The 27,992-nt window shown below is 37.2% G+C and overlaps 1 long non-coding RNA gene across 15 annotated transcripts in view; it reads right to left on the bottom strand.

Moving 5' to 3' along the window:
* The window catches only part of LOC309612491, a 637,465-nt gene that overhangs the window by 442,981 nt on the left and 166,492 nt on the right, over positions 1–27,992 (bottom strand). For 4 of the 15 annotated variants that reach the window (XR_014235195.1, XR_014235196.1, XR_014235201.1 and 1 more), the window contains one exon: positions 3,409–3,455. The exons of 8 other annotated variants lie outside the window; for them this stretch is intronic. This is a non-coding gene — a long non-coding RNA (uncharacterized lncRNA). Of the gene's footprint in view, positions 1–3,408; positions 3,456–23,598; positions 23,700–27,992 lie in introns of all 15 variants that reach the window. 3 more of the 15 variants (XR_014235193.1, XR_014235194.1, XR_014235203.1) reach the window with 1 other exon arrangement.

Raw genomic sequence — 27,992 nt, 5'->3', positions numbered from 1 at the left:
TAAACGAAGGAAAGAGGATATGGAGAAAAGAAAACCCTGTCCCTCCATAGTTCTCATACATACGGTGAGCTTAGCCTTCTCAACTCACCATTGATAACATCTCCATAGAGTTCTTGGTATTATAATATATGGAAACCTCTACTAGCTGGATCCTTCCTGACTATTATAGTCAAGATAAAAGGACCTAGAGCAGCATCCTACAGAATCATGTCTTAACCAGACATATGCCCTGTAGGGATGCAACGTATTACACAGGCATATCAAAAAAAAAAAAAAAATTTACAGTATTTTACCCTATATTTGAATTACCCTATATTTGAATTACATAAGACTTAAGTTAAGTCTTATGTAATAGTATGCCAATTAGATTCAGTCTATTTTTAGAAATTCATATCAGAAGGTATTAAACTAAGAAAATTTGCTATATCAAAATAACGGCTGTAGGATGCAGCTGGGCAGCTCTCATATTATTATAGTAATAAAAAGGCATCAGGTTTGTCAGTTTCTTTTAATCTTAAGTTTGACACTTACTTATAGAGCTAAGAATTCATCTACCATGACACAGCAGTTCCACACCTACATATTTACCTAAGAGAAATGAAAATGTATGTTCGAGAAAAATATGTCCATTATGTCCACAAAATGACTTGCTCAAGTAGCTCTTTACATAATAACCAAAAACTGCAAACAATTCAAATGCCCATCAACAGAAGACAGAATAAACAAATAGGGCTATATTTACATAACTAAATACCACTTTAAAAAATTTTAATTAACTACTGATACACATAACAATGTGAATGAATTTTAAAATTTTATACTTAGCAAAAGAAGCCAGATACAGAGTATACACTACATAATTCCATGTATATGAAATTCAAAAGAATTCAAATTCAACCTAAAGTGATTGAAATCTTAGCAATGATTGCCTATAGGTTTGGGAATTAATTGGAAATAAGTACAAGGAAACTTTCTGGAGTGACAGAAATGTCCAGCATCTTCACTGCAATTGTGGTCATATGGGTCATTTATCAAAACTCATGAAATCGTACACTGAAGGTCTGTTCATTCTCTCTCTCTCTTTCACTATTTATAACTATACCTATATCTACATCTATATACAGTTAAGCTGTTTAGTTAAGATAAGAACAAAATCTGAAGTCAAATATAAGATATTGGGTAGCTCCACATGTGACTCTGTGTTGTATGAAGTACACCACTCGAAAATTGGAATCTGGCCCTATTACAACACCCTCCCCTACCTCCAACTGAACACACATACACACTCACACACACACACACACACACACACACAGTTTAGTAAGTGTTTCCAGATCCAGGCAAGAAATTTAGTGACTGCCTATTGAGAAATGAACATAGGTATAAACAGCTACAGCTTTCTTAGGAAGAGAAATAAAATTAAGCCCCAAGGTACACTTGGAAGCTGATATTTTGATTTGTTGACATAAAATCCTTTGGACAATCATACTCTATCTTCAAACACTGTGTTCCTTTGCTGTTTTAGTATTTCTCATTATGTTGGGGATCAAATTTTAGCATCACTTAATTTCACTTTTATCAAGGAAAGTATCATCTCAGCTGAACTGATATGAGTAACCTGGTTAACTAGGGGTAGAAGAAGTAGAACCCATATGAGGGCACATAGAAAGTCCTGTGCCCTCAAATGTAACTGTGTTTTCACTACAGAGAGGGGAAAGATTTAAAGAATTAAGCCTACGGGATCAGTTCATTCATTCATCCAATAAAGATTTATTAAGTCTAAATACTATTAAGCCAAGTGCTATTCCAAGCACTTAGGATACATTAGTGAACCAAACAAAGATACCTGCCCTCACGTAGCTCTTCCTAGCTGAGGAAAACAGATGTTAAATAACAAACATAAAAAATAATTGAACCACATAGAATATAATATAATAAAGTGCTCTGTGCCTATGGGGAAAAAAGTAGAATAGGGTGAAGGAGATTGGGATTGTAAGATTTGGGTAGGAATAAGAATGGTGGTCAGTCCATTGAGAAGGTGATGTAAAATACTTGATCAAACTTTCAGTTGTTAAAAGTAGATCATTCATTGAATAGCCAAAAACAGACCGATATTTTAAGATAGGTGTTTTGTCATAAGAACTGTGCCTATAAATACATATCTACAGGGAATTCCCTGACGGTCAAGTGGTTAGGACTCTGCACTTCCACTGCAAGGGGCATGGGTTCGATCTCTGGTCAGGGAATTAAGATCCCATATGCCGAGCTCTACCCACCATGAGTACCTACATTCATAAAACTTTCACAAGCCTCTTAGATAGCCGCATACACCAGAGGGCAGACAGCAGCAGCAAGAAATACTACAATCCTGCAGCCTGTGGAACAAAAACCACATTCACAGAAAGATAGACAAGATGAAAAGGCAGAGGGCTATGTACCAGATGAAGGAACAAGATAAAACCCCAGAAAAACAACTAAATGAAGTGGAGATAGGCAACCTTCCAGAAAAAGAATTCAGAATAATGATAGTGAAGATGATCCGGGACCTCGGAAAAAGAATGGAGGCAAAGATCGAGAAAATGCAAGAAATGCTTAACAAAGACCTAGAAAAATTAAAGAACAAACAGAGATGAACAACACAATAACTGAAATGAAAAGTACACTAGAAGGAATCAATAGCAGAATAACTGAAGCAGAAGAACGGATAAGTGACCTGGAAGACAGAATGGTGGAATTCACTGCTGTGGAACAGAATAAAGAAAAAAGAATGAAAAGAAATGAAGACAGCCTAAGAGACCTCTGGGACAACATTAAAGACAACAACATTCGCATTATAGGGGTCCCAGAAGGAGAAGAGAGAGAGAAAGGACCCGAGAAAATATTTGAAGAGATTATACTCGAAAACTTCCCTAACATGGGAAAGGAAATAGCCACCCAAGTCCAGGAAGCGCAGAGAGTCCCATACAGGATAAACCTAAGGAGAAACACGCTGAGACACATAGAAATCAAAGTGGCAAAAATTAAAGACAAAGAAAAATTATTGAAAGCAGCAAGGGAAAAACGACAAATAACATACAAGGGAACTCCCATAAGGTTAACAGCTGATTTCTCAGCAGAAACTCTGCAAGCCAGAAGGGAGTGTGGCATGATATACTTAAAGTGATGAAAGGGAAGAACCTACAACCAAGATTACTCTACCTGGCAAGGATCTCATTTAGATTTGATGGAGAAATCAAAAGCTTTACAGACAAGCAAAAGCTAAGAGAATTCAGCACCACCAAACCAGCTCTACAACAAATGCTAAAGGAACTTCTCTAAGTGGGAAACACAAGAGAAGAAAAGGGCCTACAAAAACAAACCCAAAACAATTAAGAAAATGGTCATAGGAACATACATATCGATAATTACCTTAAACGTGAATGGATTAAATGCTGCAACCAAAAGACACAGGCCTCCTGAATGGATACAAAAACAAGAACCATATATATGTTGTCTACAAGAGACCCACTTCAGACCTAGGGACACATACAGACTGAGAGTGAAGGGATGGAAAAAGATATTCCATGCAAATGGAAATCAAAAGAAAGCTGGAGTAGCAATACTCATATCAGATAAAATAGACTTTAAAATAAAGAATGTTACAAGAGACAAGGAAGGACACTACATAATGATCAAAGGGTCAATCCAAGAAGAAGATATAACAATTATAAATATATATGCACCCAACATAGGAGCACCTCGATACATAAGGCAACTGCTAACAGCTCTAAAAGAGGAAATCAACAGTAACACAATAATAGTGGGGGACTTTAACACCTCACTTACACCAATGGACAGATCATCCAAAATGAAAATAAATAAGGAAACAGAAGCTTTAAATGACAAAATAGACCAGATAGATTTAATTGATATTTATAGGATATTCCATCCAAAAACAGCAGATTACACGTTCTTCTCAAGTGCGCACGGAACATTCTCCAGGATAGATCACATCTTGGGTCACAAATCAAGCCTCAGTAAATTTAAGAAAATTGAAATGATATATAGCATCTTTTCTGACCACAACACTATGAGATTAGAAATGAATTACAGGGAAAAAAACATAAAAAACACAAACACATGGAGGCTAAACAATACATTACTAAATAACCAAGAGATCACTGAAGAAATCAAAGAGGAAATCCAAAAATACCTAGAGACACATGACAATGAAACATGACGATCCAAAACCTATGGGATGCAGCAAAAGCAGTTCTAAGACGGAAGTTTATAGCTATACAAGCCTACCTCAGGACACAAGAAAACTCTCAAATAAGCAATCTAACCCTACACCTAAAGGAACTAGAGAAAGAAGAACAAACAAAACCCAAAGTTAGCAGAAGGAAAGAAATCATAAAGATCAGAGCAGAAATACATGAAATAGAAACAAAGAAAACAACAGCAAAGATCAATAAAACTAAAAGCTGGTTCTTTGAGAAGATTAACAAAATTGATAAACCATTAGCCAGATTCATCAAGAAAGAGGGAGAGGACTCAAATCAATAAAATTAGAAATGAAAAAGGAGAAGTTACAACAGACACTGCAGAAATACAAAGCACCCTAAGAGACTACTACAAGCAACTCTATGCCAACAACATGGACAACCTGGAAGAAATGGACAAATTCTTATAAAGGTATAACCTTCCAAGAGTGAACCAGGAAGAAATACAAAATATGAATAGACCAATCACAAGTAATGAAATTGAAACTGTGATTAAAAATCTTCCAACAAACAAAAGTCCAGGACCAGATGGCTTCACAGGTGAATTCTATCAAACATTTAGTGAAGAGCTAACACCCATCCTTCTCAAACTCTTCCAAAAAATTGCAGAGGAAGGAACACTCCCAAACTCATTCTATGAGGCCACCATCACCCTGATACCAAAACCACACAAAGATACTACAAAAAAAGAAAATTACAGACCAATATCACTGATGAATATAGATGCAAAAATCCTGAACAAAATGCTAGCAAACAGAATCGAACAACACATTAAAAGGATCATACCCCATGATCAAGTGGGATTTATCCCAGTGATGCAAGGATTCTTCCATATATGCAAATCAATCAATGTGATACACCATATTAACAAATTGAAGAATAAAAACCATAGGATCATCTCAATACATGCAGAAAAAGCTTTTGACAAAATTTAACACCCATTTATGATAAAAACTCTAGAGTAAGTGGGCATAGAGGGAACCTACCTCAACATAATAAAGGCCGTCTACGACAAACCCACAGCAAACATCATTCTCAGTGGTGAAAAACTGAAAGCATTTCCTCTAAGATCAGGAACAAGACAAGGATGTCCACTCTCACCACTATTATTCAACATAGTTTTGGAAGTCCTAGCCATGGCAATCAGAGAAGAAAAAGAAATAAAAGGAATACAAATTGGAAAAGAAGAAGTAAAACTGTCACTGTGTGCAGATGACATCATACTATACAAAGAGAATCCTAAAAATGCCACCAGAAAATTCCTAGAGCTAATCAATGAATTTGGTAAAGTTGCAGGATAGAAAATTAATGCACAGAAATCTCTTGCATTCCTATACACTAATGATGAAAAATCTGAAATAGAAATGAAGGAAATACTCCCATTTACCATTGTAACAAAAAGAATTAAATACCTAGGAATAAACCTACCTAGGGAGACAAAAGACCTGTATGCAGAAAACTATAAGACACTGATGAAAGAAATTAAAGATGATACCAACAGATGGAGAGATATACCATGTTCTTGGATTGGAAGAATCAATATTCTGAAAATGACTATACTACCCAAAGCAATCTACAGATTCAATGCAATCCCCATCAAATTACCAATGGCATTTTTTACGGAAGTAGAACAAAAAATCTTAAAATTTGTATGGAGACACAAAAGACCCCGAATAGCCAAAGCAGTCTTGAGGGAAAAAAACGGAGCTGGAGGAATCAGACTCCCTGACTTCAGACTATACTACAAAGCTACAGTAATCAAGACAATATGGTACTGGCACAAAAACAGAAACACAGATCAATGGAACAAGATAGAAAGCCCAGAGATAAACCCATGCACCTATAGTCAACTAATCTATGACAAAGGAGGCAAGGATATACAATGGAGAAAAGACAGTCTCTTCAATAAGTGGTGCTGGGAAAACTGGACAGCTACATATAAAAGAATGAAATGAGAACACTCCCTAACACCATACACAAAAATAAACTCAAAATGGATTAAAGACCTAAATGTAAGACTGGACACTATAAAACTCTTAGAGGAAAACATAGGAAGAACACTCTTTGACATAAATCACAGCAAGATCTTTTTTGATCCACCTCCTAGAGTAATGCAAATAAAAACAAAAATAAACAAATGGGACCTAATGAAATTTCAAAGCTTTTGCACAGCAAAGGAAACCATAAACAAGATGAAAAGACAACCCTCAGAATGGGAGAAAATATTTGCAAACGAATCCACGGACAAAGGATTAATCTCCAAAATATATAAACAGCTCATGCAGCTCAAAATTAAAGAAACAAACAACCCAATCCAAAAATGGGCAGAAGACCTAAATAGACATTTCTCCAAAGAAGACATATGGATGGCCACGAAGCACATGAAAAGCTGCTCAACATCACTAATTATTAGAGAAATGCACATTAAAACTACAATGAGGTATCACCGCACACCAGTTAGAATGGGCATCATCAGAAAATCTACAAACAACAAATGCTGGAGAGGGTGTGGAGAAAAGGCAACCCTCTTGAACTGTTGGTGGGAATGTAAACTGATACAGCCACTATGGAGAACAGTATGGAGGTTCCTTAAATCACTAAAACTAGAATTACCATATGATCCAGCAATCCCACTACTGGGCATATACCCAGAGAAAACCATAATTCAAAAAGACACATGCACCCCAATGTTCACTGCAGCACTATTTACAATAGCCAGGTCATGGAAGCAACCTAAGTGTCCATCGACAGATGAATGGATAAAGAAGTTGTGGTACATATGTACAATGGAATATTACTCAGCCATAAAAAGGAACGAAATTGAGTCATTTGTTGAGACGTGGATGGATCTAGAGACTGTCATACAGAGTGAAGTAAGTCAGAAAGAGAAAAACAAATATCGTATATTAACGCATGTATGTGGAACCTGGAAAAATGGTACAGATGAACTGGTCTGCAGGGCAGAAGTTGAGACACAGATGTAGAGAACAAATGCATGGACACCAAGGGGGGAAAACCACGGTGGGGTGGGGATGGTGGTGTGCTGAATTGGGCGATTGGGATTGACATGTATACACTGATGTGTATAAAATTGATGGCTAATAAGAACCTATTGTATAAAAAAATAAAATAAAATTTAAAAATTAAAAAAAAAAAGATCCCATATGCCCCACGGCCAAAGAAAAAAGAAAAATACCTATCTACGTATATTTATTTCCTCTCAATAGAAACAAAGTTTTGCTATTAAGCATTTTGATCTAAGTGCTCTTTTAGGGGTTGTATCTTTAATCTGCTATTTCCAATCTGACTTTTTACTAACGGTTACTTGTTACATAATGGATTGATTAGATATGAAATTTTAGTATCAGTTATTAACATTTGACTCTTAGAAAATGTGCTATGCAGAAGTAGGTGACATAAATATTCAACCTACACACTAAACCTCTACTGTGTGCCATGCTAGATACAGCAATTTTAAATATATAACCAGTGACCTCAAAGAGCTTGTAGTCTAGTACCGTTAATTGCTGATACTTATTAATATGCCATATTTATTACTGTGCCAGGCACTGATCCAAGGGCTTTATATGTATTAACTCACCTAGCCTTCATGACAAGATTATGAGGCATAACCCTTTTTTTTTATTTAGATGAGGAAACTAAGGTCCAGAGTAGTTCAGTGACTTGCTCAAAGCAACCAAGCTAGTTAACTAAAAAGCCAAGATATGAACCCAGGCAGTGTGACTCTAGAGCTTGCCCTGCAATAAGGTCTAAGAGGATATGAATCATATCCTCTTAGCATTTTAGCATTTTACTCAGCACTGGTCCTGCAGCAGAGGTGGTAAAAGATGGGAAGAACTTCAAGCAGAAGTAAGGAGCATGGTGCTCTGCCACCACCCACCAGGCATGATTCACACAGGCTGGAACCAAGTCCATTCTCATACTCTCCTTTCCACTACAGGCAAATTCCCCACGCTTTCTGCCATCAATGTTATTTAAGTTATGAAATTACATTTTGCTAAGTATTATGACTTTTGCTTTCTTTGCACATTTACACGGTTTTTATTTTTCTTTTTAGAAGTGTTTTCAACTAAAATTCTCCTGGGCATGAGTACTTTGCGTATTCAGTGAACTACCTCATACACAGTTAAGAAATTTCCCCTGGTAATATTGTTGCAATATTTTTAATAAGAACTAATAACGTGGCTGTAAAGTTCAAACAGCTTTAGGGAAGAAAAATGCACTAGAATTTGTGTTCTAAGATGAACATGTAAACCCTATTGATCTACCTACCAAATAATAAATTAGTACTTTTCTTAAATGGCAGAGCAGAACATGATTAAAGATTATTAAGCCTTGGATAAGGGATTTACAGAAATAATAAATTAACACCATCTATTAAGTTGACATTATCCTGTTCTTTTTTACAATCTGCTGTTTAAACTCTGTTACTTAGTTGCTGCTCCATAGAAGAAAATCTCATATGAGGATAGATTCCAAGGTGCCACATTTGTCATATATATTTGTGTGTTATTCAACATTTGTCATCAGATTGATTTGAGATAAAACTTAAGCAATACTTTTAAAATAAGCTCCATATACTATCTTTTCAAGAGTGCATTACTTATATTTTCATAGTAATATCCAATGTGACTAGTAGTTAGACTTCTGACAACCTGAACCATCCAGGATATATCAAATTCAATAAGGGAGTCTGTCACAAAGTCCACGCACTTTGCCCCATAGGTGAGATGTGTCCCCCAAGCAACTTTCTTTGGGAAGAAAACAAGGTAGTATTAGAAGCCAGTGTCCTGAGAAGGCAAAAACAACTGAAGAAAAAGGACAATAAAATAAAAGGCTGGCAGTGTAGAATCACATTGGATAGGCACTGACAACCCTAATGTTTTTTAAGGAGCTCACAATACAATAATTAACATTGATGATAATACACCCTAAGCATCAAGAAGTGGTTAAATTATATTCATTATTCACTGTTTACCAAGAGGTGAGGATGTTACGATCTCTATTTGAATGATTGGAAATGTTTAAAAACTGGAGGGCTTCAGAGTGTGGTAAGCTCATGTGGATCATTCACCCCAAGATACCAAACAAACAAGATGAAGCTGTTAAGGATATCAAGGGGAATTGGTGAAGATGCTAATTAAGAATCCAACAATCTGGGATCTAGTTTCTGCCACTTACTTTAGGCAGATCTAGTAACCTCCCAGAGTCCCTTGCTTGTCACCTGCAAGAGTATACAAGCACCTGTCCTCTCCACCAAACAAGATATTTGTGAGGATTAAGAGTTTTTTACATGAGAACACTGTCAAAGTTAGAAAGAGCTTCCTCAATACTAGACATTATTATTGCTGAATAAGTTGTAATGAAACATTTATCCCTAACATTCTTCATTAGATCAATCTACTGACATCTCATTTCTATTCGAAGACCATATGACTAGTCGAGTACTTGAGTAACACTGATCCAGCCAGTGGTAACACAGCACAAAGAAGTTGGCTCCAGCACTGCCCACACGTTTACAGAATTTATTAAAAGCAATTTGCTCAGCCCTATATTTGAATTTGGACAAATTAAACCATTGTCCTTTGCTATAATAAATCCAAAATGAATTAATAAATTTTTCATCATTGAATACCAGCAGCTATGAGATAATCCATTTGCTTAACATTTTTAAAGGAAAATTCAAAAGTGGAAGGAATTCATTGCCATCCTTCCCCAACCTCAGTTCTCTCCCTCATTTTCCTCAACTTAATTCTATAACCCTTTTTGACAACAAAAGATCTCATGTTGAGCATGCCCTCACTGTGAGGCATTCCTACTGAGAATCACTGAAAGAAGGTACTGGAAATGCAGAATAGAAACCAGACATAGGGCAGATAGCAGGAAGGAGTGGAGGGTTCTGTGGGGAAGCCGTAGGGCAGTGAGGGCAGCTGGGGGAACTTAAATCCGGACCTCATGTTGGAGCTCTGAAGAGGTCTGTGACGAAGGAGGGGGTGAAGATGGGTTTAAGAGGCAACATGCTTGTATCACTTTTCTATTGCTGCCATAATAAATTACCACAAATGTAGTGGCTTAAAAACACACATTTATAACCTTACAGTTCTGTAGTTTAACAAGTCTGACACGGATCTCACCAGGCTAAAATCAAGGTGTCAAGCTGCTTTCTGTAGGCTCTAGGATCCTTGCCTTCTCCAGCCTCTACAGGTCACCCACATCCATTGACTCGTGGCCTCTTCCTCCATCTTTAAAGCCAGAAATGGCAGGTCAAGTGCCTCTCACATCACATCATTCTGACCTCCTCTTCTGCTTCTGCCTCTCTTCCATATTTAAGGACTCTTGTGATTAGACTGGGTCCACCCACATAAGCCAGGATACTCTCTGCATCTCAACTTCAATCACATCTGAAAAGTCCCTTTTGCCATGTAATATAACATAGTCCCAGGTTCCAAGGTATAGGACTTGGACACCTTTGGGGCTGGGGAGAGACATATCTGCCTACCATAGTGCTGTAGGTAAGAGGTGATTTGGCAAGAAGTTATCACTGTTTTCTCTCACTCTTGCTTCCCTCAGTCAGCTTTCCACAGCAGTCAGAGAGCTTGCAAACACCGTTCCCAGTGTGACTCTCCCCTGCTTGCTCAGACTCCTTCAGTGGCTTCTTGCCTTTCTGAATAAAATCCACACTCGTTATCACAGACCACAAAGGTCAACATAATTTAGGCCAGTATATTTGAAACTTTTTGCACTGGTACTCAAAGTAAGAAATTCATTTTAAAATCATAACTTAGCACATACACACATGCATCTACATGTATTTAATTCCACAAACCAATACTCATCCTTACTATATACTATGCACCCTGATACTTTCAATTCTGATCCGTTCTTTTTTTTTTCATTTATTTCCAATGCTGCTTGCAACCCACTAATGAACTGTGACTTTGGGTTTGGAAAATATTGATCTGGCCCTTCCTCCAACTCCTGGCATTGTATCACATTCTCTCAGAAGTAGACACACTGACCTCCTACCTCATGAGAACCTCGGATGGAAATATTTTCCCTGGAACTTCTCAGGGTCTGCTCCCTTACCTCATCTGGGTGTCCACTCAGTTGTCCCTTTCTCCAGGAGGCCTCCCCTGACCACTCCGTGTCTAATAATCCTTCTCCCCACCCCCAGCACCAGTTTCCAGCCCTGATCTTGCTTTAGTTTTTCTTCACTATACTTACTATGACTTTGCATATGATGTCTTTGTTTCTTCTCTCCCGCTAGACTGAAAGGTCCACTAGGCTAGGACTGTCTTATATATTGACATAATCCTAGTGCTTGAACTAGGGCCTCCTAAAACAGAGGGAAAACTCAAAAATTAGTTATAGAATGAATAAATAAAATATGAGTGAATCAATAAATAAACTGGTAGATCTAAGATTATATGGGTTATTGGATGAATTATTAGTATTATTACACTATAACTTATATAACTAACTATAAACATTGGTAATTATCCTTTACTGATTATCTATATTATGCCAGTCACCATGCAGAGCACCTTAAATTAGTTATTTCTAGTTGTCACACAGCTCTATGAGGTAGTTATTTTTACAGATGGGGAAAATAAAGCTGAGAGAAGTTAGGTTTCTGGTCCAGGGTTAATATGGTCTGAAACAATAGCCAATTTTTATCATACTTAACATTTCTTGACAGGCATTGTCCTAAGCATTTTACATGGGGGCACCGTTATTATTCTCATTTTACAGACTATTGTTGAGAATAATAATCTGTAATACCCCAATTTTATAGATTGGGAAATTCAGGCACAGAACTTGACTTGCTCAAAGTCAAACAACTAGTAAGTGGTGGTCCCAGCAATCCAGTGCAAGCCATCTGGGACCAGAGTCGGTGCTCGTAGCCTATATACTCTTGCTGCTCAAAGTAAGGTCCAAGTGGCAGCAGCAGAAGCATCATTTGGGAACTTACTAAGTATGCAGAATTTCATGTCCCTCCCCAAGTCTGCATTCCAGTAAGATCCCCAGGTGATTCACAGACACAATAAGGTTGAAAAACTCTGCTCTAAACATACTGCCTCTCAGTCAGGCAAACAGAGTTGGACAGAAATAATTTTATGACAGTAGGACTGGAATATAAATAATATTTTAACTGGAAGTATTACTTATAATTTTACATGAATTTAACAGAAGTATAATGATCTGAAATAAAACTAAAGGAAATTGCTGAACTTCAGACAAATGACTATTTACCCCCAAAATATTATTTTCCTTTAGGGGGAAAAAAAAAGATTATGAAGTACATTAAGAGATTGGACCCCCTTGTATTTTCCTTATTCTTTTTTTTTTTTTTTTCACATCCCCACTCCCTTTCTGTCTCTTTATTTTTAGGAATTCCTTTATTTTTATTATTTATTTATTTATTTATTTATTTATTTATTTATTTATAGCTGTGTTGGGTCTTCGTTTCTGTGCAAGGGCTTTCTCTAGTTGCGGCAAGCGGGGGCCACTCTTCATCGCGGTGTGTGGGCCTCTCACTGTCGCGGCCTGTTGTTGCAGAGCACAGGCTCCAGATGCGCAGGCTCAGTAGTTGTGGCTTATGGGCCCAGTTGCTCTGTGGCATGTGGGATCCTCCCAGACCAGGGCTCGAACCCGCATCCCCTGCATTGGCAAGCAGACTCTCAACCACTGCGCCACCAGGGAAGCCCTATTTTCCTTATTCTTAACCTCATGTTTCAGGTTTAGATCATATCAAATGACTCCCTGCCATGGAGGATGAAATGTTAAAATTGCTCCCTTCTTCCCTCCTTCCTTCTCTTTTCCCTACATCCACATTTATCTTGGTATTTTACTGTTTTTCTGCACTAAAATATGTAACATTTCCATTCTATTGCACAACCATAATCCCCTAGTTATTTAATCTTAAGTCAATATGTCTTTGGATTCAATGATCCTGCGTGTGTCTTTGCCATAGCTTCTCCATTTCTGAGTCTGATATTTTGATTCACCCTTTGAGTGGCTGGGGTTTTTTTGTTCGTTTGGTTTGGTTTGGTTTTTGTCAAGGAGTGCTTTTTCAAAGGAATCACAGGTATCGTAGTCCATAAATTCTTTCATTTTTAAGAATGTTTACCTGCTGCCTTTATAAATGAATGAAAACTTGGCCACACATTCCTTCAGAACTCTGTAGACACTGCTCTGTTGTCTCCTACCATCATATTCGGGAAGAAGTCTGAAGCTATTCCAAGCATTGACCTCTTAGAGGTGCATTACTTCTTCTCTCCAAGAGTACTTCTTTTTTTAACTTATGTTTTTTAATCTTTGACAATTTTGACATAATGCGTAACTTAAGTAGACTATATCTAGATCTAGATAGCTATATTTGCCCCACCCCCACCCCGGTTTAGTCTTTTCAACATGGTCATTTGGTTCTTTTTCTATTTTAGGTGAGTCTTTTTGAATTATTGCCCAAAGCACTTTTTCTCTTCCATGTGTTAGTTTCTCTCTTTTAGGGGCATAACTCCTGTTAGGAATCCTTTGTCTACCATAGAGGGCACCTCCTCTCTAATTGTTTTTTTAATTTATTTTCTTTATTTTCATATTCATGGAAACTAACTCAAGTTTCTCCTTCATGCTAGTGATTTGACTTGAACCTTTGTCTGTTCTGTCATTGCTGTTTGAGGTTTATTGGTTATCTGTAATGGAATTGTGTTGGCACTACAATCACTCCTTCCCTCTAATTCTATTGATTTAACTTAACACCTTGGGGCTCTTGTTTTATCAAATTTATATCCTTATTAGGTTTTTCCAGAGCACGAAGCACATGTATAGCATATTCTTCTTTTCCTTGTGTTATGCTTAATTTCAGACTCTCTTCAGCTGTGTTTTACATGTTATGTTCTGGTTAGTTGGTTGGTTTCTTTTGGCTATTTTTTTTTTTTTTAATTTTTTTTTTTATAGACTTTTACTTTTTTTTTTTTTAAGTATTTGTTTATTTATTTATTTATGGCTGTGTTGGGTCTTCGTTTCTGTGCGAGGGCTTTCTCTAGTTGTGGCAAGCGGGGGCCACTCTTCATCGCGGTGCGCGGGCCTCTCACTATCGCGGCCTCTCTTGTTGCAGAGCACAGGCTCCAGACGCGCAGGCTCAGTAAGTGTGGCTCACGGGCCCAGCTGCTCCGCGGCACGTGGGATCTTCCCAGACCAGGGCTCGAACCCGTGTCCCCTGCATTGGCAGGCAGACTCTCAACCACTGCACCACCAGGGAAGCCCTCTTTTGGCTATTTTATATTGGTATTGTTGTTCTGCCATCTCTTTTGCTCAACCTAAATGTCCAATAATTCAGTGTAGAAATCTCTTTGATACCCATCCCATTGCATCTAGAACCTGCTTTTCTCCCCCTCTCCAAGCTACAATTTGAGGGCTGTGTGTTTATAATATTTCTTTTTCTACTGGATAAGCAGGAGTTGAGGAGTGGGAGAATGAATCCAAGCTAAATGCAATCTTTAATGAGGTACCAGCACTGAACTCTTTAGAATGCCTTTGCAAGAGTGGCTGAAGGATAAGTCTATGGAACTTTAGTTACCTTCCATGAACTTACCCACCATCTAATGAAAGAGACTACAAGTCCCCACCTGACCCTGCTTTGGTGGTTTCTGTACCATACTTTGTTATGTCACAGCTTGCTTCCTTAGCTGCACTGGATCAGACTGGAGCCCAGGGAATTAGAAACCCATTCATCTTTGAAATATTTTCAGAGAAAACTGTCAATAGGGAGGCACAGGGCTAACAAAATAACCCAATCACATTATCTCTCTGAAGAAGTATAAAAAGTGGTTCCTTAGTGCAAATCAAAACTACGAGGCACCACCTCACACCAGTCAAAATGGCCATCATTAAAAAGTCTACAAATAACAAATGATGGAGGGTGTGGAGAAAAGGGAACCCTCCTACACTGTTGGCGGGAATGTAAATTGGTGCAGCCACTATGGAAAACAGTATGGAAGTTCCTCCAAAAACTAACAATAGAGCTGCCGTATGGTCCAGCAATCTCACTTCTGGGCATATATCCAGATAAAACTATAATTCGAAAAGATACATGCAACCCTATGTTCATAGCAGCACTATTTACAATAGCCAAGACATGGAAGCAATCTAAAGTCCATTGACAGATGAATGGATAAAGAAGATGTGGTACATATATACAATGTAATACTACCCTGCCATAAAAAAGAATGAAATAATGCCATTTGCAGCAACATGAATGGAAGTAGAGATTATCATACTAAGTGAAATAAATCGGAAAGAGAAAGACAAATACCATATGATATGACTTACGTGTGGAATCTAAAATATGACACAAATGAACTTATTTACAGAACAGACTCACAGACATAGAGAACAGACCTGTGGTTGCCAAGGGGGGTGGGGGAGGGCTGGGTTGGGAGTCTGGGATTAGCAGATGCAAACTATTATATATAGAATGGATAAACAACAAGGTCCTACTGTGTAGCACAGGGAACTATATTCAACATCCTGTAATAAACCATAATGGAAAATAATATGGAAAAAAAAAATATATATATATATATATATGTATATATATATATCTGAATCACTTTACTGTACACCAAAAACTAACACAACATTGTAAATCAACTATATTTCAATAAAAAATAGTTAAAAATTTAAAAGTCAGCATTTTAAGAAACCACAATCATTCAGTGTTGTTGGATTGTCAGAGGAAACTGGGGCAGGGGCAGGTGTTGGCTATGCTGAGCTATTTGACTTTTACCCTGTGCTGACCAGGAGCCATTGAAAGGTTTTAAGCAAAGGAATGACACAGTTCTACTTGTACTTTAAACAGATTACTCTAGAAATAGTGAGCAGGATAGATCTGAGATGGACAAAGTCTATTGGGAAGCTGGAGAAGAAACAAAGAATTCGAAAGTTATTTAGAGGTAAAACAAGGAGGAGTAGGTAAATGGATTAGCTCAGAGTATCAGGATCCTAGCTCTAAGAATCAATATTTAGTTTAGGATCTGGCAATACCCAAGGAAGGAAACTGGGGCACATGTAGATCCCAGGAGCTCATTCTATATTACTGACAGGAGGAAAACAACATGAGGATCAAACAGTAATAAGTGGACCTTAAGACTGAAAGTCAAGGAAAATTTCATTCCAAACCCTATCAGAAGACATACCAAAATGATTCACATAAAGCCTGCCCTCTGTCCAGGGCTGGAGTACGTCTGAGTTTGTTTCTAAGGACTATTATTTGATTTTGTTTCCATGGAATGGGAAAGGAAGAGGTAGGGAGAGACCAGAAAAAACAAAACAGAAAATGACAAAAAGCTTCCTTTAAGACCCTTTAAAAAGACCCTTTAAAACCCTTTATTAAGACCCTTAATTGGCATCTGATTTTTATATCACCATGACATCATCTTGCCATTTGCCTTGGTGACTCAATGGTAGATTTCATTCTTCTCCAAGAGGTTCTCCAACTTTTTTCCTGGCAACACGTGAATGGGAAAAACATGGGTTCTGGGGTTCAGAATACCCAGCTTTCAGTCCTGGCTCTACCACAGATTAGCAACATGATCTAGAGGTCAAGCCACTCCTCCCCCTCTACATCTCTGTTCCCTTACTAGGAAAATACAAACTTGAAGTGGTTTCTGAGGACTAACTGAGGTGATGTATGTTACAGGGCCTAGTACAGAGCCTGGCACATAATAGGTGCTCTATGAAAGTTTGTTTAACTTAGCTCAAGCTTATGATGCATGTGGAATAGAGAGGGGTGGGAGATGAAGAAGGAGCACACACCAAAAAAATGTGTATGTCAAACTAAGGCATTAATGGGGAGACATTTAAGAACTTTAAGAAGGGAAGAAATATAGATTTGTTTGCAGGAGCCAAGCTAGAGCAAGTTAATCAGTTAGGAAATATATGTGATAACCCAAGTAAGAAATAATGAACTCAGGCAGGGCAGTGGTAGCAAGACTAAAAAGAGAGAATAATTTTCTTACATATTTAGGAAGATTATTGATTAGCGGTGGTAATGAAAAAGAAAGAGGAGACTAGGATGACTCTAGTTTCTAGCCTGAAAGACAATCCATGGTCCTATTCAAAAGACAAGGAACATAGGAGGAATAGTAAGTATAAAGATGAAGACAAGGAGCTTACTCATTGGGCATCCACTTATTGAATGATTTCTATCATTTAACAAATATTGTGGAATGTCTAAAATATCAGAACATGGGGCATTCAGCAAGGAACCTACAAAGAGGATCCTTCCCCTCATGGAGCTTAGATTCCAGCAAGAGAGTTAACTAAATAAAAGCATTCAAGGAAAGTGAGCCAGGAAGAAAGAAGTGTATGTGAAAATCAAATCACCTTCACAGAAGTAAGGGAGTTCTCAGGCTGAAGTGAACAGAGTATGGTACATGGTGAGGATGGAGGTGTTTCCAGATCATGCAGGTCCTGAGGACCATTTCAAGAATGTGGACTTTATCTCTACAGTTGGTGAGGTCACTGATGAGTTTCGAACAGTAAATTGAGTTATGGTCAGACTCACATTTGGAATTTTCACTCTAACTGCAGTATAGAGAATGCTTTAAGGATATACACTTGTCAGACTAGAAATTCTGAAAAGCCCACCTGCTACAGAAAATCCAGATGTTGGATAAAATAATACAAACATAAGTTTAAATGCATTGCTGGGCTAACAGGAAAGAAACAGAAATCCCCAAAGCTCATGAAAAATAATAACATGCTGAAACCAGAATGGTAGGCAAACTCTGAAGCCAGAGATGCCCTGGGATTAAATGTTAATACCACAAAACTAGAATTTGGGGGACTAATGGCTGTGTGGGAGAACAGGAGCTTAAATCTTTGACCCACTGAAAGAAGGGCATTAAGTTAGGACATTTAAAAGATCTACACTCAGTGAAAAAGTAAGCTAGAAGAAAATCCATTTGCTTTCAGAGGAAGAGATAAGGATACCTATTTATCTCTATTGCAGTTCTAGGTGGAGTAAAATACAGTTTTCAAAAATAGTAAAAAACCATGGTACTGATATCTTACTTTAAAGTTTGATGTGCTACAAAACAGAAATAGACTCACAGACATACAAAACAAACTTATGGTTACCAAAGGCGATCGTGGTGGGGGAGGGTGGGGGGGGGGAAATAAATTAGGAATTTGGGATTAACATACACACACTACTATGTATAAAACAGAGAAACAATAAGGACCTACTCTACAGCACAGGGAGCTTATTCAATATCTTGTAATGACCTGTAGTGGAAAAGAATCTGAAAAAGAATATACATATAAAACTGTGTATAACTGAATCACTTTGCTGCACACCTGAAACTAACACAACATTGTAAATTAACTATACTTCATTTTTAAATGGTTACATAAATTTTTTTTTAAAGAATGACTTTAGTCACACACACACACACAAAGTTTGATGTGCATCACCTTTATTTTCTAGTCCAAGGAGATAGTGAAAATCTCTTAGTAAAGTTCTTATGCTACTCTTTTGGCATAAATTATGTTACCTGAAAATTTATCACTAAAATAATCCGAATTTTTTCCAAAAAGCTTCCAAGAAGCACAAGGACTTCTGGGTAACATATAACATTGATGATAATATCTAATATTTGTTACATGACTCATAGTTTACAAAATGCTTTTAGAAACAAGAGATAGCATCATTCTCTCTCCTGGGAAGGCCTGATTATCCAGCTTCACCTCCTTAAAGAGCTCATGGCCTCCTCTGCATGTTGACTCCCCAAATAATTGCCGACGAATGACTAAGTCAACCACACCTCCTTCTCTTGGATTTCTTGTATAGATTAGCCATTCCATCTCTTCTCTTTAAAGGCAATTTCCTTTTATATGTCTATCTCTGTATTCCAGTGTTAAAGAAAATGGATGTGAATTCTGTTTCCACAACTTATAAGTTGTATGACTCTGTGGAAGTTACTGCCCCTCATTTTCTTCATCTGTAAAACTGGACACAGAAACACCTACCTTGGGATTACTCTGAGGCCCAAAAACATAGAGATTTGTTTACTCATACATGGATTTTATTATGCTTTATGCTTCCTTAGCAGCCTTGAACTTATCCATTACACAAAAGCAGAAAAGCCCTTGCATAGGATCACCATTTTAGGTTTAGGTACATTGTTTACAGTTTCCATATAAATGGGGTTGTTGCTTTTGAGGGTTTTTAGTTACTATTTTGATATCTTTTTATTATTAAAAACGATAATTATGGTCAGAAAACATGATCTGTATGATAGACTTCACTTTTGGCCTAGTATGTAGTTAGTATTTATAAATAATAGGTCGGTATTGGAAAGAATATGTATTGTCTATATTTTTAAGGGGCAGGGATATATCTATATCTCTATATTTATATCTGTCTATATATTAACTCAAGTTTGTTAAATGTGTTGATCAATTCTTCTATATGTTTTTCTACTTACCTATTTTGAAAGAAGTCTATTAAATCTCCCACTCTGTGGATTTTATCAGTTTATACTTGCACTTCTGTACATTTTGTTTCTATATTTTGAAACTACATTATAATATAGTGCATTTGCTATGCCACTTTTTTGGGATAGCCTACTGGTAAACTGACTGTTTTATCTATAATTATCGTTTTTACTCCTAATATTGTCCTATGACTTCAAATCTATTTAGTTTAACGCTAATGTTGTTATACCAAGTTTCTTTCAGTTACTATTTGTCTGATATGTGCTTTTTCCATCTCTTTACTTTCTTTCAGATTTTAGCTATGTCTCATAAAGAGAAAAAATGTTTCCTGTCAATCTGAGATTTTTTCTTTCAACAAATTTAATCTATTTATAATTATTATGATTATTCATATTCTTGAATTTATTTCTTTCATCTGATTTTCCCTTATCCACAATTTGAATCAAGGGCAAAGAGTTGAATTAATCACAGTTTTCATTTTACAGCAAATTATCACTAGTTTTACACACTTAATTTTTGGTTTTTTCCCAGTCTCCTCCTTCATTTATCACCCATCTCATGTGATTAGAATACATCCTTAATATGCCCAATGTGATTATAAAATAAGTAGGTATGGTTTGAAAGTTTGGTAAAATTCATTCATATAACCATTTAATCTTTTCATTTTGTTTTCAATTTTTTTCTTCTTTCTTTCCTATCACGGTCTGCTTGCTGTCAATTGATAGGAATTGTCCTACCAATTCCCTTGTCTCCCACTACTGGCTTGCTGACTTGATTTCTTTTGACTTTTTTTTACTTATTACCTTTACCTTTTGAACATGCAAACATAACTTAACGAAGATTGAAATTAATGTTTATGTTACCCTCCTAAACAATACAGACTCCACACTTCCTTTGCAGCAGACCTTCATGTTCCATTACTGTGGATATTACTGTGGAAATGTTGCTTCCACTTTAACTGTCACTCAAATGAATTTTATTTGTATAGTCAGTGCTTATTCAGACTTATCAACATGTTCAGCAATGTCTTGGCAATATCCATGGCTTTTTGCTTCTAAGTCCTTCCTTCCAAGTTCAATTTCCTCTCTCCTGAAGTATTTACATTCTTCCCTATTTCTTAGAGCAAGGGTCTTTAAGTCATAAATGTCCTGTTCTTGTTCATCTGAAAATGTCTATATTTTATCTTAAATCTTGTATTATAGTTTAACTTGGTATAGAATTCTAAGTTAACAGGTATTTTCCCTCAAAACTTTCCAACTATTATTCCATTTTCCTCTGCAGTCTACTGTTGATAACTGTCAGCAGGTAATTAGTTTTTCTCTCTGGCTGCTCTTACAGATGTGTCTATGCTTTAAATGGTTCTGCAGTTTTCACCATAGGATATCTATATGTAAATATATTTCATATTCTTTAGAATCTGTGTGTTTCTTCCATATAGATATTAACATATTTCTTCAATTCTATAACAAAATCAGCATTATATCTTAAATTATTGACTCTGTCCCATCTTTCTGTTGGGCCTTTTCATTATCTCCTCCATGCTTCTTAGCCAATACTTACTGCCTGTCTACCTTTTTACCTTTTGGGTCAGCACACTAGTGACTTCCTCAGATCCCTCTCCACTTGGTTAGTTATCTCCTTTTGGTACTTTATATGTTATTTAAGCCATGTATTGTTTATAATTTTAATAACTTTCTTATTTTTAGAAGTTCTACTTGAATTTTTCAAATCTACATGTTCTTTTTCTATACCATCAGTTCATATTTATTATGGTTTCTATTCCTTCATTAAGCTCAAAAGCCCTTTAATTACACTTATTGTATAGAATCTTTCAGATTGTTCTATTTTCCCTACTTGGAGTACTAATTCTTCCTATATCTTGCACCAGCTAATTTTCTGTCATGATGCATAATTTTCTCACATAATTTATAATTTTAATTACAAGCACATTTTCAGTGAGGGTAGTATTTTCTAAGATGTTTTCAGGGCTCTGTTTTATGGAAGTATCCACATATAGTGGTTTAACATTTACTTCTCTGAGGACTTCAAAAGTATCTGAACCAGTTTTATTAATAATTTCTCAGCTTGTGGTTCTAATACTATAATAGTACAATAAGTTAAATTCAGGGATTTTATTTCTTGTAATTGACTTTTTTTTACCTCACTCATAGCTCCAGGCATCCAGAAAACTTCCTTGCTGTTTCCTTTGTTGTCTCGTCTCTGTTCTGTGGATGGGGTAGCTGTCGAATCCTCCATGCTTTATGTAAGAGCTCCCCTCAAACTCTGTGCAGCATAAGTCCATATATCCCGTTCTGTTGCTCTGGCTTTGAGTTCCCTCTCTATTTTTGCACTTAGTTATTTCACTTCTAGAGCTCAGCTTTTATTATTATGATTATGTTGTTGTTGTTGTTCCTTTTATCCAGCATGTATCTGTGTTTGTAGCATTAAGGGTACCGACTACATCAGTTTGATCCACTTTGTTGTTAGAAGTTCCATCGGGGTGCCTTGTTATATATAGGAGTCAAGATCCTTATCTAATTCTCTTGTCCTGACCCTTAGTTCTCAAAACCAGTCTTGATTTGAAATATTGTACTCAGTCATTCCCAGCATTTACTCAACCAAAGTAAAGACATGCTTGGAGAAAAGCAAAGCCAAGTAGTGTTCTTTGAATTATTTGGATCTGAAATTCTATGTACTCTTCAGACCCTGAGTTTCTTCATTCCTTTAAGAAACTAATGCCACACAAAGGGAGTGACTGCTCTTTTTATCCCAAACATATCTTCCTTGGCTCCCTCAGTAATGCCTTCATTAGGTCTTATTCACAATTATTGGATATTTCCATTTCCTTTCCTCAAGGTTGCCTGCATAATTAAGAGCACTTCAAGACCTAGAACACAGGTGATGTGCTTTACAGAGGGCCAATTAAATGACTGCTTTTTCTGTTTCATTACAAACACCATCAGAAATAAAAATGAGGATCTAATCTCATATGCAAAAGGAAGTTCTGTTGTTTTTAATATTTTTCTAAAGCATGATGCCCATTGGTCAATATTAGGTAATGTTTCATGCACAGTATTATATTTAAAGTATCTGCAGCTCAACATAGTCCCCCATGGGGGAGAAAAGCCCTTGTTAATATCCAATAAGTGAGAAACAGCACTAGTACATATACTATATGTTATATTTGCATACACACATATAATACCTCATTTTGAAAGTTGTATTCTATCCAAGGACAAATGTAAGTTGGGTTGTGATCTAAGATATATAAGAAAAAGATCAGTATGAAATAAACAAATCACTCCACAAATCCTTGTCTATTGCTCCTCAGGATGGTAGTGAAAGACTGTATTTCAGTAAAATTTTCAGTGGTTTCATCAGTTATTTCAATATTTATTCATCTTTAGCCCCACAGCTAGCAATATTTTAGTGAGGTCATTTTTAACAAAAAAGATAAATAATGTGGGTCATCTCCAAATAAATAGTCACTACATATTGTAGTAAGGCCAAATATTAGGTTTATGTGTGAATGACCTTTTCTTTAAAAAAAAAATTCATGTCTTTTTTTGTGTTCTTTAAACTTTCTTTACCTCCTGCCTTCACTGATTAGTTTCACAGGGACTCTCAAGCTTCCTTATATTGTAAATAACTACTGAATCACACAAGGATTGCCCCCAAACACACATATCCTTCTACCTACCCATTTTTTAATAAGAATAAGTGCCTATGCAAAGACTTCTAACATCAGCCCTTGGTCCATGCTTTGTCCTCGGCAAAGTAGAAAAGGAATAGATGTCAAGACATAGTCAGTTACCTCTCTATCCCCGCACTCTGCTCAGTTGCCTCCCCACTGCACTTCCATGCATCTTTGTGTCTCTCCCTTCTTTTATGAGACTGCAGGTCTGTTAACAGTGACTGAAAGGATCAAAGATAGATTGATTTTAGGCTCTCTACATGTATCTCATTTACAAACTTCTAATGTTTACAAAGAAAAAGCAGATTCTTGTAACTAAACACAGCAGAAATTATATTGTTCCAATGCAACACTGTTGTTCAATTATTCAGGCCTTACGATCTTCCCAAAAGGGTAGCTCCTCGTATATATTTTCTAGTGGCAAAGAAATTCTCACTGTTGATTTGGCAGGTGAAAAGAATGACTTCTGTTATAAGTAATACAGAAAGCTTATATGCTGGATCAACATACAAGGTAATAGAAACTCCTCTTTTGAGCAACATGCCAGAACCCAACATCCAAATGATTTTTTCTCTCCCTCAAAGTAGGCAGCTTAGAATGTATCCTCACTGTTCTCACAGGCAATGTTGACTTTGCTCAGAACGTTTTTGGAACTTCTCTTTCAGAATTGTCTTCAGGGCCTGGTACACATTGCTTTGAACAGCCTTTTGGGTAGCAAATCACCATCATGGAAGAGTTATTGTTATTTCATTCTGTCTTTAAGATGTAAACATTATATGGAGCCAACTGAAACAAGTGTTCAAGGTGGGTAATATATTGGGTTTGCTCAAATACCAGGTAGTGAGACTATCAGGTAATGGGAGTATTTTCCTAGTGTACTTTATAAACTGATCCTGAAGCTAGGATAAATTTCAAAATTGTTGGGAAAACAACAGCCTCATAATAATAAGAACAAATCCTCGGGGGATTAACCAAGATGGCAGAGTAGAAGGACGTGCTCTCACTCCCTCTTGCGAGAGCACCAGAATCACAACTGGCTGCTGGACAATCATCGACAGGAAGACGCTGGACTTCACCAAGGAGGATACCCCACATCCAAGGACAGAGGAGAAGCCACAGTGAGACGGTAGGAGGGGCACAATCAGAGTAAAATCAAATCCCATAACTGCTGGGTGGGTGACTCACAGACTGGCGAACACTTATAACACAGAAGTCCACCCACTGGAGTGAAGGTTCTGAGCCCCACGTCAGGTTTCCCAACCAGGGGGTCCGGCAACGGGAGGAGGAATTCATAGAGAATCAGAATCTGAAGCCTAGTGGGAATTGATTGCAGGACTTCGACAGGACTGGGGGAAACAGAGACCCCACTCTTGGAGGGCACACACGGAATAGTGTGTGCATCGGGACCCGGGGGAAGGAGCAGTGACCCTGGGGGAGACTGAAACTGACCTACCTGTTAGTGTTGGAGGCTCTCCTGCAAAGGCGGGGGGTGGCTCTGTTTCACCGTGGGGACAAGGACACTGGCAGGGGAGGTTCTGGGAAGTACTCCTTGGCGTGAGCCCTCCCAGAGTCTGCCATTAACCCCACCAAAGAGCCCAGGTAGGCTCCAGTGTTGGGTTGCCTCAGGCCAAACAACCAACAGAGAGGGAACCCAGCCCCACCCAGCAGCAGTCAAGGAGATTAAAGTTTTACTGAGCTCTGCCCACCAGAGAAACAGCCAGCTCTACCCACCACCAGTCCCTCCCAACAGGAAACTTGCACAAGCCTCTTAGATAGCCTCATCCTCCAGAGGGCAGACAGCAGAAGCAAGAAGAACTACAATCTGGCAGCCTGTGGAACAAAAACCACATTCACAGAAAGATAGACAAGATGAAAAGACAGAGGGCTATATACCAGATGAAGGAACAAGAAAAAAACCCAGAAAAACAACTAAATGAAGTGGAGATAGGCAACCTTCCAGAAAAAGAATTCAGAATAATGATAGTGAAGATGATCCAGGACCTCGGAATAAGAATGCAGGCAAAGATTGAGAAGATGCAAGAAATGATTAACAAAGACCTAGAAGGATTAAAGAACAAACAAACAGAGATGACCAATACAATAACTGAAATGAAAACTACACTAGAAGGAATCAATAGCAGAATAACTGAGGCAGAAGAACGGATAAGTGACTTGGAAGACAGAATGGTGGAATTCACTGCTGCGGAACAGACTAAATAAAAAAGAATGAAAAGAAATGAAGACAGCCTAAGAGACATCTGGGACAACATTAAATGCAACAACATTTGCATTATAGGGGTCCCAGAAGGAGAAGAGAGAGAGAAAGGACCCGAGAAAATATTTGAAGAGATTATACTCGAAAACTTCCCTAACATGGGAAAGGAAATAGCCACCCAAGTCCAGGAAGCACAGAGAGTCCCATACAGGATAAACCCAAGGAGAAACATGCCGAGACACATAGTAATCAAAGTGGCAAAAATTAAAGAAAAAGAAAAATTATTGAAAGCAGCAAGGGAAAAATGACAAATAACATACAAGGGAACTCCCATAAGGTTAACAGCTGATTTCTCAGCAGAAACTCTACAAGCCAGAAGGGAGTGGCATGATATACTTAAAGTGATGAAAGGGAAGAACGTACAACCAAGATTACTCTACCCAGCAAGGATCTAATTTAGATTTGATGGAGAAATCAAAAGCTTTACAGACAAGCAAAAGCTAAGAGAATTCAGCACCACCAAACCAGCTCTACAACAAATGCTAAAGGAACTTCTCTAAGTGGGAAACACAAGAGAAGAAAAGGACCTACAAAAACAAACCCAAAACAATTAAGAAAATGGTCATAGGAACATACATATCGATAATTACCTTAAACGTGAATGGATTAAATGCTGCAACCAAAAGACACAGGCTTGCTGAATGGATACAAAAACAAGACACATATATATGTTGTCTACAAGAGACCCTCTTTAGACCTAGGGACACATACAGACTGAAAGTGCTGGGATGGAAAAAGATATTCCATGCAAATGGAAATCAAAAGAAAGCTGGAGTAGCTATACTCACATCAGATAAAATAGACTTTAAAACAAAGAATGTTACAAGAGACAAGGAAGGACACTACATAATGATCAAGGGATCAATCCAAGAAGAAGATATAACAATTATAAATATATATGCACCCAACATAGGAGCACCTCAATACATAAGGCAACTGCTAACAGCTATAAAAGAGGAAATCGACAGTAACACAATAATAGTGGGGGACTTTAACACCTCACTTACACCAATGGACAGATCATCCAAAATGAAAATAAATAAGGAAACAGAAGCTTTAAATGACACAATAGACCAGTTAGATTTAATTGATATATATAGGACATTCCATCCAAAAACAGCAGATTACACGTTCTTCTCAAGTGCGCACGGAACATTCTCCAGGATAGATCACATCTTGGGTCACAAATCAAGCCTCAGTAAATTTAAGAAAATTGAAATCATATCAAGCATCTTTTCTGACCACAACGCTATGAGATTAGAAATGAATTACAGGGAAAAAACATAAAAAACACAAACACATGGAGGCTAAACAATATGTTACTAAATAACCAAGAGATCACTGAAGAAATCAAAGAGGAAATCAAAACATACCTAGAGACAAATGACAATGAAAACACGACGACCCAAAACCTATGGGATGCAGCAAAAGCAGTTCTAAGACGGAAGTTTATAGCTATACAAGCCTACCTCAAGAAACAAGAAAAATCTCAAGTAAACAATCTAACCTTACACCTAAAGAAACTAGAGAAAGAAGAACAAACAAAACCCAAAGTTAGCAGAAGGAAAGAAATCATAAAGATCAGAGTGGAAATAAATGAAATAGAAACAAAGAAAACAGTAGCAAAGATCAATAAAAATAAAAGCTGGTTCTTTGAGAAGATAAACAAAATTGATAAGCCATTAGCCAGACTCATCAAGAAAAAGAGGGAGAGGACTCAAAATCAATAAAATCAGAAATGAAAAAGGAGAAGTTACAACAGACACCACAGAAATACAAAGCATCCTAAGAGACTACTACAAGCAACTTTATGCCAATAAAATGGACAACCTGGAAGAAATGGACAAATTCTTAGAAAGTAATAACCTTCCAAGACTGAACCAGGAAGAAATAGAAAATATGAACAGACCAATCACAAGTAATGAAATTGAAACTGTGATTTAAAATCTTCCAAAAAACAAAAGTCCAGGACCAGATGGCTTCACAGGTGAATTCTATCAAACATTTAGAGAAGAGCTAACACCCATCCTTCTCAAACTCTTCCAAAAAATTGCAGAGGAAGGAACACTCCCAAACTCATTCTATGAGGCCACCATCACCCTGATACCAAAACCAGACAAAGATACTACAAAAAATGAAAATTACAGACCAATATCACTGATGAATATAGATGCAAAAATCCTCAACAAAATACTAGCAAACAGAACCCAACAACACATTAAAAGGATCATACACCACG

Source organism: Balaenoptera borealis, assembly GCF_965194805.1.
Source record: "Balaenoptera borealis genome assembly, chromosome: 15".
Lineage (NCBI taxonomy): Eukaryota > Metazoa > Chordata > Mammalia > Artiodactyla > Balaenopteridae > Balaenoptera > Balaenoptera borealis.
The sequence above is the reverse complement of the archived record's forward strand: the minus strand, read 5'-3'. Positions and strand labels throughout refer to the sequence as shown.